Below are 16,243 nucleotides of genomic sequence, written 5' to 3'. Positions count from 1 at the left end.
AGGGAAGGGAAACAGGCTGGCAGTGAAATTTTCCTTTGCAACACTAGAAGCTAGAAGGCAGTGGAATACATCTTTAAATTAAAAATCCTATGACCGCTTGCTATACACTTCACTTATCAAAATGAAAGATACTATTACATGTGTGTAAAAGGCATGCCCTGCCACATAGTGAGTGCCCTGTAAGGTGTTTCTGTGATTACTATCCATAGGGCCAGGATCTGAGACTTGGAATCTCCCTCCCTGGATGATAACTATATTCCACCTGCGTACCACACAGGCCATGACCCCACTCCTCACCTGACACATTCTCCTCTCTGTTCTTTCCCACTTACATTTCAATTATTCCAGCCCCAGGAAGGCGAGGAAGGGTTTCACATTCCATCTAAATTAATAAAGTATCTCTCCCAATTTTGTCAGGTTTGCGTTAAATATCAACAGATATTGACTGGGGAACAGGAAGAAAAAAATGTACTTAGCCTACATTCTAGACAATACCAAAAGCAAAAAGATTTTGTCTATTTCATGGTGAAATCGTCCTTGCTTTTATTAAATTTTAAAGCTCCTAACTGTATTAAAAAGAATTGTACTATAATTGGAAACTTCATTATTTCATGATTTGTATTATTTTTCTAGTAGTTATCCTGTTCTTTGATGTGCTTGGCATTAGTTCTTCAAACATCAAATTGTTTCATTATTGCTGAATTCAAGATTGTTTACAAAAACTTAATTTGAAATTTTAAAATGTTGAGTTTTCCAAAGAGGAGCAAAGGGTTACAAAACCATCTAAACCATATTTGCCAGGACTTTTATGTCTAAATTTTTATTCAGAGCTATTTAAGAGGAAAAGTAATTCTTATGTTTCTGATTCATTTATGCTTGAATCATCAAATTTCTATTTTTCTAAAAGCTGTTTGATGTTCCACTAGCTTTTGAATCCTTAAAGACTTTTTAATGTCTCTTTTTCCCTTCATTATAGACTTTCTGCTCTCTGTGGGTTTTATTGGTCCAGTGTGTGCCTTGTATTTAACCCGTATTTCTCAAATTGAACCATTTTATGAACGGGTTCACTCTCACTCTTACCTCAGGACCCATGCACAGGTGCTTTTCTCAGCATGGAACACTCTTTCATGGTTAGCTTCTATATTTCCTTTGTCTAAAAGTGATTTTTCCAATGAGGCTTACTCTGACCTCCCTGTTTCAAATTGCAAAACTAAAATTTACTCTAAAATACAGCACAAAATCAACTTAGCTAAGTGAAATTTAGAATCAAATAAATGCTGGAGGGACTTTGAAGTTTTTCTGGCCCAAATGTCTCATTTTGCAGATGAAGCCTAGAGAAGTTAAGGGGCTTCCTTTAGATCAGACAACCAGTTAAATCCAGAAATCTAACAGGCATCTTGCACTCAACATGCCCTAAACTGAACTCTGGTTGTCTCCTGGATCCTGTTCCCTGTCTTGGCTGATGGTAACACCATTCTTCCAGTTACTTGGGCCAAATACCTTGGAATCATCTCATCACCCTTTCTTTTACACCCTCCCCCCATATCTAATCTATCAACAAATCCTATTTGCTCTGCCTTCAAAATACAAACAGAATCTTCCCATCTCCCACGTTTGTCCATCATCTTACACCCAGATTACTGCAAGTCTCCTGTCTGTTCTCCTTGCCTCTACTCTAGCTTCCAATAGTCTGTTCTCCACAGAAGCTAGACTGGCTGAAACCCAAGTCAGTTCATGCTACTCTTGTGCTCTGTTCCAAATCCACCAAAAGCTCCACATTTCATTCAGGCAGTGCCTCCAGGACCCTCCACCCTCTGGGCTCCCATATCCTCCTCCCAAACTTATCTTCTACTGGTCCACCCCTTGCTTGAAAAGTCAAAGTGTTAGTTGCTCAGTCGTGTTAGACTCTGTGACCCCATGGACTATAGCCCACCAGGCTCCTCTGTCCATGGAAATTTCCAGTCAAGAATACTGGAGTGGGTTGCCATTCCCTTTTCCAGGGGATCTTCCTGACCCGGGGATCAAGCCTGGGTCTCCTGCATTGCAGGCAGTCTTTACCATCTGAGCCACCAGGGAAGTACTGGCCCTTGAAGCCTACCCCTTCCTTACTACCCTATAAATATAGTGATCTTCTTGCTAGTCCTTGAATAATCCTGACATATTCCCACCTTATAGTCTGGTGACACATATCCCATAACATGGGCATATTTCTGAGTATGAAAGCATTAATTTGTTAAGTGTAACTAGATAAAATAACCCCCAATTTTTGTGAACTGTTTTGTTATCCCCCGGCTGAGCGACTTCGCTTTCACTTTTCACTTCCATGCATTGGAGAAGGAAATGGCACACTACTCCAGTGTTCTTGCCTGGAGAATCCCAGGGACGGGGGAGCCTGGTGGGATGCAGTCCATGGGGTCGCTAAGAGTCAGATACAACTCAGCAACTTCACCTTCACTTTTCACTTTCATGCATTAGAGAAGGAAATGGCAACGGGGAGCCTGGTGGGCTGCCGTCTATGGGGTCGCACAGAGTCGGACACAACTGAAGCGACTTAGCAGCAGCAGCAGCAAATTTTAATATACCAAGATCCTCACATGAAAATGCTCCCACAGGACTTCCCTGGTGGTTCAGTGGTTAAGAATCCAAGCTTCCAATGCAGAGGATCTGGGTTCAATCCCTCGTTGGTGAACTAGATCCCAGATGCCACAACTAAGACCCAGTGCAGCCAAATAAATATTTTTAAAAAAGAAAGGAAACACTCCCACAGTTAGCTAGGTTCTACCATCAGATGGTACAAATCTGAAGACAAGCCTGATCTAAGGACTAACGCTGCACCATTGATTGGTGAGGAAACCATTGTATTAAAATGGTTAAATTAAAAACCCCTTCCTACTTCCCTATTTGCCATTTGGCTCATTACCTGAGCAGTGCTGTAAGCATAATAAACTCACTGGCTTCTCTTTCACACTGCTTCTACCAAGAACTTTCTTCCAAGGATGCCACTTGGAGAGAATGTTTTTAGGGGGTAATCTATTGCTCTTGCTCCCCCTTGTTTAAGACTCTGGTACTCTGACCTCTCTCGATCCCTGGGAGGCCTTGATTGGGAATCAGAAAACATTTCCATTGAGGGCTGAGAGTGAAGTCTGATTGCAGTAAATTAAGGATGAGGAATGATTGTGATCCCAGAGACTGTGGCTCTGAAGCACATTCTTTGTTCTAAGAGCAAAATATGTTCTGTTTAGAGGGAGAAGAAAAATCAGAAAGAATTGATAGCTTGGCTCTCTATGTGGAAAATTTTCCTGTGTTATAACAATAATAGATTTACTGTAGTCCTTTCTTAACATTCTATCATGCTCACTTCACACTTTCCTTTTGCTTATCTATTGCTGGAACACCCTCCCATCCTCTCTGCTTACCTAATATCCATTGTCTCGAAACATCTATTCCTCTGTTTCTGGGAATATTTCATGATATTTCCTTTGAGAAGCCTGCTCCCGTGTTTTTGGTGAGACTGACTCCACTGTGAGTTCTAGAGATACGTCCAAATTGATTTAAACAATCACTATATCCCTTTGCCCAGGGTACCATGACTGACTTAAGAATTGACACATTACCTAATCAGAACCAACTCGGTGCTAGGGTGCATTTACTAGGGATTTTTGGAAAGAGACGCCTCCTTGTTTTCTCTTGGGGCCTCCTGGAAAAGATTGCATCTTCTCCTGGATGGTGTGATGTGGAGCTATGTGGTCTAGAACTGCTGGAGGCATTTTGCTGCCAGGAGGGAAACTAGCTAAAAAATAAAGTCAGCACTCACTCTCCTTCCCTCTACCACAGACTTGGATACTTTAGTACTACTAAATTATATTATTATTAGATAATAGGCAGAGTCATTTATACTGTGATGATAATAATGATGATGATAAAGAATGTCAGTAGAGCACATGGCTTGAGGCCACTAGTTTAACTCCTGGAAATGCCACTTGCTGCACGTATGACATGAGGCAAATGCTTTAAATTTTCCACGCCTGTTTCCTCACTTGTGAAACAGGAATAATACAAACATATTAGTTGCAGAGGTTCTCACTTCCAGAAGGTCAGTGGACAAAGCTAATAGTGAAAATCAGCCACAAACACCGAGAAATACTGGGTGGACAAAATAGTTTATTATACAACAATGAAGAGTAAAGTGGATTTATTCTTTAGTTATTAAATGCAGATACTAAGGTATCTCTTTCAATAACTAATAGATATAATAGAAGAACATAAATAAGGATATAGAAGTTTCAAAAACACTTCAAATGTCTTTGGTCTAATACATATTTGGAACCATGTACTCAGTAATTAGACATATATATTTTCTTATATTTGCACTAATAAAAAGAAATTTATCAAATACTAGCTCACAAAAAGTTGAAGATCATTTAATAGATAAAATGTCCTTGTATTTGGAAATTTCAAAATATATTTCTGAATAATTTGTATATTAATTAAGAAATAATCATAGACATTGGAAAATAATTAGATCTAAATTCCTATGAAATTGCTCCATATCAAAACTTGTTAAATGCAACTAAAGCAATTTTCATGGGGAAGTATATAGGCCTAAATGAATGTTAGATAGTGATTTAATTATAAAGTCTTATTTTTCTTTTTATTACTTCTGCAAATAATGTAGCATATATCATAAAGACTTAAAAAACCTTTGTGTTTAAATATAACACAGAGAAAAGTTCATAAATGATAAAAATATATCTATATAGATTTTATGTGAAAAAAGATTGTGAATAAAATGTATAATGTTACGATTATAATCCACATCATTTTACATCTCAACAACAGTAAAAATAAACTATGTTTTCAACACAGTATCACCACTGGCATTCTACTTCCTAAGAATAGGTATAAACCCAGCAAGCAAAGATGAGATAGCATACCAAACAGAAAATGTAATCTAGTAAACAAATAGAGAAAAGGACTTGTAAAAATAGTCATTACCTGCTTTATACCCCCAGAAGGACCAGGGACTTTTTAAATATCACCTTGAGTTCTAGCAGAAAACAAGTAGGAAACAGAAGAGAGTTTAACAAAGGGACTGACCACAAAGTGTGGGCAAGGTTAGAAAGCAACAGCGTGCGATGAAGTATTTGCGACTCTGTCACCACCTTCAGCGTCTTGATAGGAGCTGTTGCCTTTGGTAGAAGAGCATACTAATGCCAACCTGTGGCTTGACATGGAGGGAGCCTGGAAAATAAAAACAACCACACAACCTTCCTGTTCTCCCATATTCATGTGTATTTCTTATGGCGAAACCCAGCCAGAAGCTAGAAAGCAAGAAAGCCTGTTGATGTGAGCCCCGTGAATGAGGCTGGCCTTTGGAAACACAGAGCAAGGGAGAGGAAAATATCCAAAAGATTTGGAGGAAAATATCCAACACTGGCATTAGTAAGATGAAATACAGTTGCTATCCTCTTCAAAATAATGTATTCAATGACCTTAATTTTTGTTTTCTTACAGTAAAACCAAAATATCTAGGAGGGTAGTTAATTTATTTCCCAAAATTTCAGTGATAGTAGCTAGTGAAGTTCTTAATTTTCCATATTATGTTAAATAACATCCCCTAAGAGGCAGAGGTGAACACAGCATTAGACATGCAAGAGATTTACTGGGGGAAACTCCTGTGAAAAATAAAGGGAGAAAAAGTAGGTGTAGGTAAGGAAAGCCTCAGACTTCAATGCAGGTCTGATACCTGTGAAAGGAGAGGAGAAAGGATTCAGCAGGACTGGGTAAGAAGAGACTCAAGACTATATCTCAATTCTAACAAAGTTTTGGCCAGCCCAAAGAGGAGTCTTTGAACCATTGCAGACATGCTAAGTCGCTTCAGTTGTGTTTGACTCTGTCCAACCCTATGGACTATATAGTCCACCAGGCTCCTCTGTCCATGGGGATTCTCCAGGAAAGAATACTGGAGGGGGTTGCCTTAGCCTCCTCCAGGGGATCTTCCCAACCCAGGGATCAAACCTGCATCTCTTAGGTCTCTTGCATTGGCAGGCGAGTTCTTTACCAGTAGTGCCACCTGGGAAGCCCAAAAGAAAGTGAAGTTTCTCAGTCGTGTCTGACTCTTTGCGACCCCATGGACTGCAGCCTGCAAGACTCCTCTGTCCATGGGATTTTCCAGGCAAGGGTACTGGAGTGGGTTGCCATTTCCTTCTCCAGGGGATCTTCCCAACCCAGGGATCTAACCTGGGTCTCCCACATTGCAGGCAGACACTTTACCATCTGAGCCACCAAGGAAGCCACAAAGCCACTCATTATAAAACCCCATGCCCTGAAGGAATCTTCATACCTCTGATTTCATGCCTTCATACCACGTGTTCAGTCACTCACTGTGAGCAGCCTGGAGAAAATGTGGCCTCATAGAATGTGGTGGCGGATCCAGGGGCAAGGCAGCTGGAATTATCAGTCAACTACGCTCCTTAGAGCAGGAGATCTGAGAGGGTTATATTTCATGGCCACCGCACCATTTGCCTCTTTGTGAATTTTAATACTAAGAAAACAAAGAGTGTAAAGTGCTCATTGCAATTACTGCCATATAGGGAGGAGTCAAAAGCTAAGTAGATGGAATAATTTGAGGTGCATACAAAGACACTTTACACTCTTGAAATACCCTCTATGCTCTTGATTTCTACCATCCTGAAAATCTCTCTGTTATAGACAGAACATCAATGTGTTCATTAAAGATCAGCCTCTCTTTGTATTATAGGTATCAATGTAATTCATTCATAGACTTTTTAAAAATCATATTGACTATAATGTTCCAACAATAATGTTATTTTGACCTATCTCTCATTTAGACTTTCATTTATGATCTTATGACTAATAACTCAAGGTGGTCTGATTCATAGGTTACAACTGAAGTGGAGATCAAATTAACTTCCCTTAATTTGTAACAATCCAATACATGGCTATCTCCTCATAGGGCTGACTTTGTATATGCCATATATACTTCTGATAAAAAGTATATGATAACATTTCTTTTGAAAAACCTTCCTCCTTTTTATAATATGATGAAATTTAGAGACGTCTCCCAGTCTAATGTAACAATCCCCACTACAGCTCTAGTCTATTGAATAATTTGCAGTTGGGCAGTGAGAGGAATTGAGAATGAATCTCTAGGAGCCACATAAGCTCATTCAAATAAGGCATATCAGGTTAATCTTATTGATATGATTACTAAACTAGCAGAACAGTCTAGATACAAATATAGTGATATCTTTATGGACAAAGTAGAAATATGTTTTGTTTACCAAAAATATTAATTCATTCATAGAATCACAGAAAGTTAGAGCTAAAGTGACTTAAGATGTCATTCTATAGATATGTCAGGTTTTTTTGTTTTTTGTTCAGTCATTCAGTCATGTCTGACTCTTCGATCCCATGGACTGCAACACACCAGGCCTCCCTGTCCTTCACCATCTCATGGAGCTTGGTCAAACTCAAGTCCATTAAGTCAGTGATGTCATCCAATCATCTTGTCCTCTGTCATCCCCTTCTCCTCCTGCCTTCAATCTTTCCCAGCATCAGGGTCTTTTTCCAGTGAGTCAGCTCTTTGCATCAGGTAGCCAAAGTATTGGAGCTTCAGCTTCAGCATCAGTCCTTCCAATGAATATTCAGGACTGATTTCCTTTAGGATTGACTGATTTGATCTCCTTGCCTGCCAAGGGACTCTCAAGAGTCTTCTCCAAAACCACAGTTCAAAAGCATCAATTCTTCGGTGCTCAGCCTTCTTTATGGTCCAACTCTCACATCCATACATGACTACTGGAAAAACCATAGCTTTGACTATATATACTTTGTTGGCAAAGTGAAGTCTCTGCCTTCTAATACACTGTCTAGGTTTGTCATAGCTTTTCCTCCAAGGAATTCTTTTAATTTCATGGCTGCATTGACCATCTACAGTGGTTTTGGAGCCCAAAGAAAATAAAGTCTCTCATTGTTTCCATTGTTTCCCCATCTATTTGCCATGAAGTGATGGAACTGGGTTCTTAGTTTTTTGAATGTTGAGTTTTAAGCCAGCTTTTCCACTTTCCTCTTTCACCTTCATCAAGAGGCACTTTAGTTTCTCTTCACATTCTGCTATTAGAGTGATATTGTCTGCATATCTGAAGTCATTGATATTTCTCCTGGCAGTCTTGATTCCAGCTTGTGATTTATCCAGCCTGGCATTTCGTTTGATGTACTCTGCATGTAAGTTAAATAAATGTGTGGCCATTTTAATATTGAAGATGGAAGAAAAAAGAGCAACATTTTCAGCATGTTATAGTTTATTATTCCAAGAAAGGTAAAAATCCAACTGAAACACAAAAAAAGATTTGTGCAATGTATGGAGAAGGTGCTGTGACTGATCGAACATGTCAAAAATGGTTTGTGAAGAGTCATGCTGAGATTTCTTGTTTGACAATGTTTCACAGTTGGGTAGATCCCTTGAAGTTGATAGGGATTACATCGATACATTAATTGAGAACAATCGATGTTATACCACATGGGAGACAGCTGAGATACTCAGAATATCCAAATCAAGTGTTGAAAATCATCTGCACCAGATTGGCATGTTAATCACTTTGATATTTGGGTTCTACATAAGTTAAGCAGAAAAAAAAAACCTTCTTGATAATATTTCTGCTTGCAATTCTCTACTGAAACATAACAAAAAATGTTCTGTATTAAAAAAAAATTATGACAGGTGATGAAAAGTGGATACTTAACTATAATGTGAAATGGAAGAGATTGTGGAGCAAGCAAAATGAACCACCACCAACCACACCAAAGACCAGTCTTCATCCAAAGAAGGTGATGCTGTGTATGTGATGGGATTGGAAGGGAGTCCTCTATTCCTTCCAGAAAACCAGATGATTAATTTCAAGTACTGCTCCCAATTAAACCAAATGAAGGTTTCTGGAATTAGTCAACAGAAATGCATAATCTTCCATCAGAATAACACAAGACCACATATTTCTTTGATGATCAGCCGATAAGCGCTATACAGCCTGACTGGGAAGTTCTGATTCATCTGCTGTATTCACCCGACATTGCAGGTTTAGATATTCGTTTATTTACGTCTTTACAAAATTCTCTTAATGGAAAAAAATTTAATTCCCTGGAAAACTGTAGAAGGCACCTGGAACAATTCTTTGCTCAAAAAAGATAAAAAGTTTTGGGAAGATGGAATTATGAAGTTGTCTGAAAAACAGCAGAAGGTGGTGGAACAAAATGGTGAATATGTTGTTTCATAAAGTTCTTGGTAAAAAGTAAACGTGTGTATTTTATTTTTACTTAAAAACCAAAGGAAAATTTTGGTTAATTCAGTAAGTGAATTAGAGACAAGAAAAGCAATAGAAAAGATCAATAACACTGAGCTGGTCATTTGAAAAAAATAAAATAAACAAATCCTTAGCTAAGCTAACAAAAGATGAAAGAGAAGACTCAAATGAATAAAATCAGAAATGAAGGAGGAGACATTACCACTGATAGTGCAGAAATAACTACTATGAACATTTATATACTAACAAATTGGATAACATAGAAGAAATGAATAAATTCCTAGAAACATACACTTACTGAATCATGAAGAAATAGAAAATCTGAACAGACCAATAAAGAGTAAAGAAATTGACTCAATCATCAAAATCTCCCAAGAACAACCACCACAAAAAAACCAGGGTTATATGGTTTCCCTGATGAATTCTACCAAACATTAAAAAAAGAATTAATGCCAGTCAAAACCATAATGAGCTATTACCCTCTCACATCTGTTAGAATGGCTATTATCAGAAAGCAACAGAAAACAGTGTTGGTGAGTATGTGGAGAAAAGGGAATTTTCAACACCATTAGTGGGAATGTAAATTGGCACTGCCACTATGGAACACAGTATGGCGGTTCCTCAAAATATTAAAAATAGAGCTACCATATGATCCAGCAATCCCACTTTTGGCTATATATCCTGGAAAAAAATGAAGTTAGAATCTTGAAGAGATATTTGTACTCACATATTCTTTGCAGTATTGTTCACAACAATATATTAATATGGCTTCCCTGGTGGCTCAGATAGTAAAGCGTCTGTCTGCAATGCAGGAGACCCAGGTTTGATCCCTGGGTTGGGAAGATCCCCTGGAGAAGGAAATGGCAGCCCACTCCAGTATTCTTGCCTGGAAAATCCCATGGACGGCGGAGCCTCGTAGGGTACTATCCACGAGGTCGCAAAGAGTCAGATACGGCTGAGCGAAGGAAAGATCAAAATTTCTTGATATTTGTACAAGAGATTTGTACTCACATATTCTTTGCAGCATTGTTTACAACAATATATTAATATATATAATGGAATATTATTGTCATGAGAAGGAATGAAATTCTGCCATTTTTGACAAGGATGGAACTTGAGGGTATTATGCTAAGTGTAATAAATCAGACAGTGAAAGATATATGCTGTGTGATTTCATTATATGTGAAATCTAAAAAAAATCCCCAAATAAACAAACATAACAAAATATAAACAGTTATAGATTCAGAGAACAAATAAGTGTTTGTCAGAGGAAAGAGGTGCAGGGGGAGCAAAGAAATAGGTGAGGGAGATTAAGATTTACAAATTTCCAGTCGCAAAATGAATGAATCACAGGTATGAAATGTACAATGTGGGGAATATAGTCAATAACTATGTAATATCTTTTTTAGTGATATATTATAACTAGACTTATCCTAGTGATCACTTTGAAACATATAGAAATGTTGAATTACTATGTTGTGTAGTGAGAACTATAGGTCATCTATATTTTAAGTCAATTATATTTTAAAAACAAACAAGCTAACTCATAGAAAACAAGATCAGACTCGTGGTTACCAGAGGCAGGAAGGGGAATTGGATGAAGGCAGTCAAAAACTTGCAGTTGTGAGATAAATAAATACTAGAGATGTAATGTACAACATGATAAATATATGAAATCTATATGTATATGAAATGTTGTATATGAAAGTTGTGGAGACTAAATCCTAAGAATTCTCAACACAAGACAAATTTCATTTTTATTTCTGTAATTCTGTATATGAGATAACAGATGGTCACTAAACTTGTGCTGATAATCACTACGTGATGTTTATAAATCAAATAATTATGCTATACACCTTAAACTTAAACAGTGTTGTGTGTTAATTATATACATTGTCCAGAGAGAGAAAGAGAATTGAGTCTATCCCAGGGTGAAGTGAAGTGTTAGCTGCTCAGTCATGTTCTGACTCTTTGTGACCCCATGGACACAGCCCATCAGGCTGTTCTGTCTGTGGAGTTCTCCAGTCAAGAATACTGGAGTGGGTTGCCATTTCCTACTCCAGGGGATCTTCCCAACCCAGGGGTCAAACTGGGTCTCCTGCATTACGGGGAGATTCTTTTACCGTCTGAGCCACCAGGGAAGCCCTATCCCAGGGTGGTGCTGGCCTCATCGGGTAAGCTCTTCAGGTTTCACCCACAGCAGAAGGCTCAGTACCGTGGGACATGCCATATTAGCTGCTCTGGCTGGGTTAATAAGTTACTGAAGAAAGCTGAAAAAATGTGCTCGTAAACTCACATGAAACTTCTAGAAAGAACCAGGAAGAGTATGAGGGTAGTGAGACGTCCTGCAATAATTGTGGCAGTCAGAGTCAGAAAAAGGGTATTAATGAATACCATATGTGATTTACCCCCTGAGTTACCCTGAGTTCTGAGGCACACAGATTATATGTGAAATACCAATAAATATGCTTCTAATAACTATTAATAAAAGAAATATTACAGTAAATACACAAAAGACAAGAAACAATTTCAAATATGATATCCAGCTCTTCACAGACAGAATGGGCCCAGCAGGCTCTGCAGTACGTTTTCTTTTTCCACCTCATTGCTTTCTGGTCAAATCTCAGGATCTTTCCTTGACTACAATGGTTTGTATCTGAGGCATGCAGCCTGAGCTAAAGATACTTCTTTGCTTCATTTCTCCGTGAAGGACAAATATATCTACATGTATTTCTATCCAGGCCAAACTTTGAATTTGTTTGAGGAAGATAATATTTAGCACACCTGGTGTGAAGAGACCTGTGTGCCATACTGAAGTCTTGACATCTTAGGAAGAAAAAGTGATCATAGGAATAAATCAGGTGTGAGTGTGAGCAAGAGTGATAACAATGACTATGAAGGAAGTTAGACTCAACTGGCTCCCCTGTTGTGTGGAGTTCAGAGTGAGTCAGTGTGATGGACAGATTTATAGCTTTTTTTTTCCCCCAGTCTGAGAAAAATTACTAGTAGTTCTTGGCCTTTTTTGTGCTTTTTTTAGTGACTTGAATGGGAACATAGAAATCATGCTTGTCATACTTATTTAATGTGGCAAAGCTGGGAAAGGTTTTTTGATGATAGACTCAATGTCCAGGAAGTACTAGATAGGCTGGAACATAATAATGAAACTTAAAAATGAAATTTAATAAACTTAAATATTCAACAACTTAACATTAATTCAAATCAATTAAAGTCAGCTGTATTCCTGATGTATGCCCAGGATTACAACTTTTTATGGAAGAAGAAAGAACAAGTTAACAAAACAAAGAGTCTGCTAAGAAAATTAACACAATATTAAGCTGTAATGATACAAGCATTTTGTCTAAATTAAAGCCAGAAGGGGTACCACTTTGTGACTATGTGCTGATCATACTTGAAATACTGCAGATAGAATCTGAATATGCAGGTTTCAGAGCTGTTGAACAAGTAGGTAACTAGACGTGGTGGAAGAAAAGGATGAAGAGAGATCTGGAAGCTATGTGGATGAGATGAAGAGTTCAGCAAGTTTATCCAGGAAAAGAGAACAGGTGTGACAGGTATAGTCAATTCATTGACAGGGAAGTCATGTGGAAGGTGACTGTTGTTACTTTACCTGCCTCCAGAGGGCAGAAAAAGGATCAGTGTGGGCAAATTTTAAGGAGGCAGGTTTCTGAAGACTTGGTTTAGGTCTAGAGTTGTTGATAAAGGGCTGTCCTGGCAAGAAGCATTTTTTCCTTTTCCTGGTGGTGCCCAGTCTGAGGTTGGGTGCTAAGCTGTCATTGATATGGAGCAAAGATTCTGCTTTGGGAGCTAGCAGGCCAAAAATCTTTAGCTCACCGTCAACCCTGTGATTTTATGAGCCCTGACAGCTATTTACCTTCTACCTGAATAGTTCTGATAACTGTGGATCAGATCTTCTTGTTTGAAATTATTTCTAATACACACACACAAACACACACACACTCACACACAGGGCTACAATTTTCCCTTGTCTTGCAATGAACAATAGTAAGGAAGGTGAGACTACAGGCTGACTGGTAAAACTGTTCTGGAGAAATGTCAAGTTGCAACATTGCTCTTAGATTTTATTATTGACTGAGCCAGATATCCTTTAGTCTAGTTCATACTCCAGTGAATTCCTAAGTCTTTAAAACTGGATTAATTGGCTCTTCATCAATATTTGTATTACAGCTGGCATCAGATCTGGCTCAGAATATTAGAGCAAAAGGTAGATGCAAAGAGTTAGTACCCTCTAAGGTCAAGATTGTGTTTCAAGATAAGAGACAAGACTGAGCTTGCCTATGAGAATCTAGCAACCCTAGCTGCAGGCTGAGGTAGGATGTGAAGACTGAGAACCTGCGTGGGTCTTCTGGATATTAGGTATTACTAGCTAATGTGATCGGAGAAGGCACTGGCGACCCACTCCAGCACTCTTGCCTGGAAAATCCCATGGACGGAGGAGCCTGGTGGGCTGCAGTCCATGGGGTCGCTAAGAGTCGGACATGACTGAGTGACTTCACTTTCACTTTTCACTTTCATGCATTGGAGAAGGAAATGGCAACCCACTCCAGTGTTCTTGCCTGGAGAATCCCAGGGACGGCAGAGCCTGGTGGGCTGCTGTCTATGGGGTCGCACAGAGTCGGACACGACTGATGTGACTTAGCAGCAGCAGCAGCTAACGTGATCAGCTAGTGAATTTAGAAATCTTAGGCTGAGAAGTATTACAGGCTTAACGGCTTGAGACCTTTTCAATGCTAGTTTCAAATATATTAAAGTTGCATTTCTTTTGTTATAAAGTAAGTTATCTAAGATCAGGAAGTTTGACTTTGAACGTTTTCTTTAAATTTTAAAATACAACTCAACCCACATTACAATGGGTGATGGAAGGGTTTTTAAGTCTGTATATTTTGTTATATATAGGCCTTAACTTCTAGGCATCTCATTTGGATATTAATTTTTGTACTAGAGCAAGTCCTAAGTTGCTTTTGGAGCAAAGTTATGACTGTAGTTCTGTAACTTTAGACCTACGGTGGCAGATGACTTGGGTTTTCAACACCAGATGGTAATACTCATTGCCTTAAGTTGAGATCCTCCTTCCCATTTGCAGAACTACCTCTCTGGGCTAAGACTTCATATCTCCCACATAGGTTCAGGGCATACCTCTATGATATGAACCATATTCTACATCCTACTGCCAGAATAATCAACTTTGAAACCTCCTTCAGTCACTTCACGCCTTTATAATCCTACAGTGATTTCTCATTGTACTAAATTTAAATCCTTCAACATGTAGTTGGGAGCCCTCTCAAAAATTTCCCTGTAGTAAAGGCATCTTCATTCATTCATTCAAGGGGAGGAAGAAATATTTATATATTGAGTATCAGGTGCTAGAGGTTTTTATTCCTTACACCCTTAGCAGGAAGACAATATCACTAGTTAATAAGTAACCGACCCAGGAGTAGAGAACTTTAAAAGCTTGACTAACGTCACTGGCTTTTGTCTAATAATTTCCATGCTTTTTCCCCTACACCATACTTCCTCTCATTTTGCAAACACTGACTGGCTTTCTATTCTGTGCCAAAACTGATGTTAGGCGTTAGGATAAGAAGACAAATGAAACACTGAGATTATATATATGAAAATGCATTTAAAATTTTAAGGCATTTTGTGTCATTGATTCTTCTTAATCAGAACACATTCAATCTAGTGGTAGAAACTAGGAGAAATAATTCTGTTATCTTAATTTCTCTTGCTTGCTTTTACCTCCTTTGCCAAGCCTGTCTTTCTACACTTAGATTCAAACTTCCACCCTCTGAAGTTTGGCCATTTATCTAGTCATTCAGATTCTTCCATATCCTTTAAAATTAATTTATTCAACAAACATTTATAAGGGGGGTATTGTATTCAAAGCTCCATGCTAGGTTAATGGTGGGGATACAAAAATGAACAAGACCAGTCAAGTGGAAGAGATATACAGTAACTTCAGAGCAATGTGAGAAGAACTGAAAAGGATTATGAGATTGTGGGGAAAACAGCTGTGAGACTACGGGAAGGGAGGGACGGAGTGATCAGAGATGAAGAAACGCTCTTCAGATAGGGGGAAAGATAGAAGTATGCTCCAGACAGAGTGAAGGCAGGTGTGGAGTGGCAGTGGTGCTTGGACGTCAGGAGAGTTCAGCGGGGCTGGAGGCCATGGCTCAGGGGCAAGCCAGAGAAGCTGAGGCAGGAGCTGGGGAATCTCTGCTTTTTCTTTTTTCCCTTCCAATACAGGACTATGACGTAGGATTGGAACTTTGTTCTAGAAAGATGGCTTCAAGAGACCCTTTGGGAGTATTTGGGAAAAGAAGTCAATGAGGGCCGAGGGCCCCAATGCATAGACTCATCATTACTCCTCTCATCTGCAAAAAGAACCGCAAATTTCATGAGAAAAGGAGTTATTTCTCAGTATTCTTTTATGTTCTTCAGGCTTGAATACAGTACTATGTACAATAACTTTATCTGACAAATGGTTTTTATGTATTTTTTAGATCAATGAAAGTAGTATGTTGCATCTGGTTGCTACCTCGTCCTGCTTTGTAGCCTAATCGGTTCAGTTCAGTCCCCCAGTTGTGTCAGACTCTTTTCAACCCCATGAACCGCAGCACGCCAGGCCTCCCTGTCCATCACCAACTCCCGGAGTTCACTCAAACCCATGTCCATTGAGTCGGTGATGCCATCCAACCATCTCATCCTCTGCCGTCTCCTCCTCCTGCCCTCAATCTTTCCCAGCATCAGGGTCTTTTCCAATGAGTCAGCGTATATAACAATGTAGCCTAATAACTGAGGCTGCTGCTGCTACTGCTGCTGCTAAGTCGCTTCAGTTGTGTCTGACTCTGTGCGACCCCATAGACGGCAGCCCATCAGGCTCCCCC

The sequence above is a fragment of the Bos indicus genome, chromosome 1 (assembly GCF_029378745.1).
Source record: "Bos indicus isolate NIAB-ARS_2022 breed Sahiwal x Tharparkar chromosome 1, NIAB-ARS_B.indTharparkar_mat_pri_1.0, whole genome shotgun sequence".
In the NCBI taxonomy this organism is placed as follows: domain Eukaryota; kingdom Metazoa; phylum Chordata; class Mammalia; order Artiodactyla; family Bovidae; genus Bos; species Bos indicus.
The sequence above is the reverse complement of the archived record's forward strand: the minus strand, read 5'-3'. Positions refer to the sequence as shown.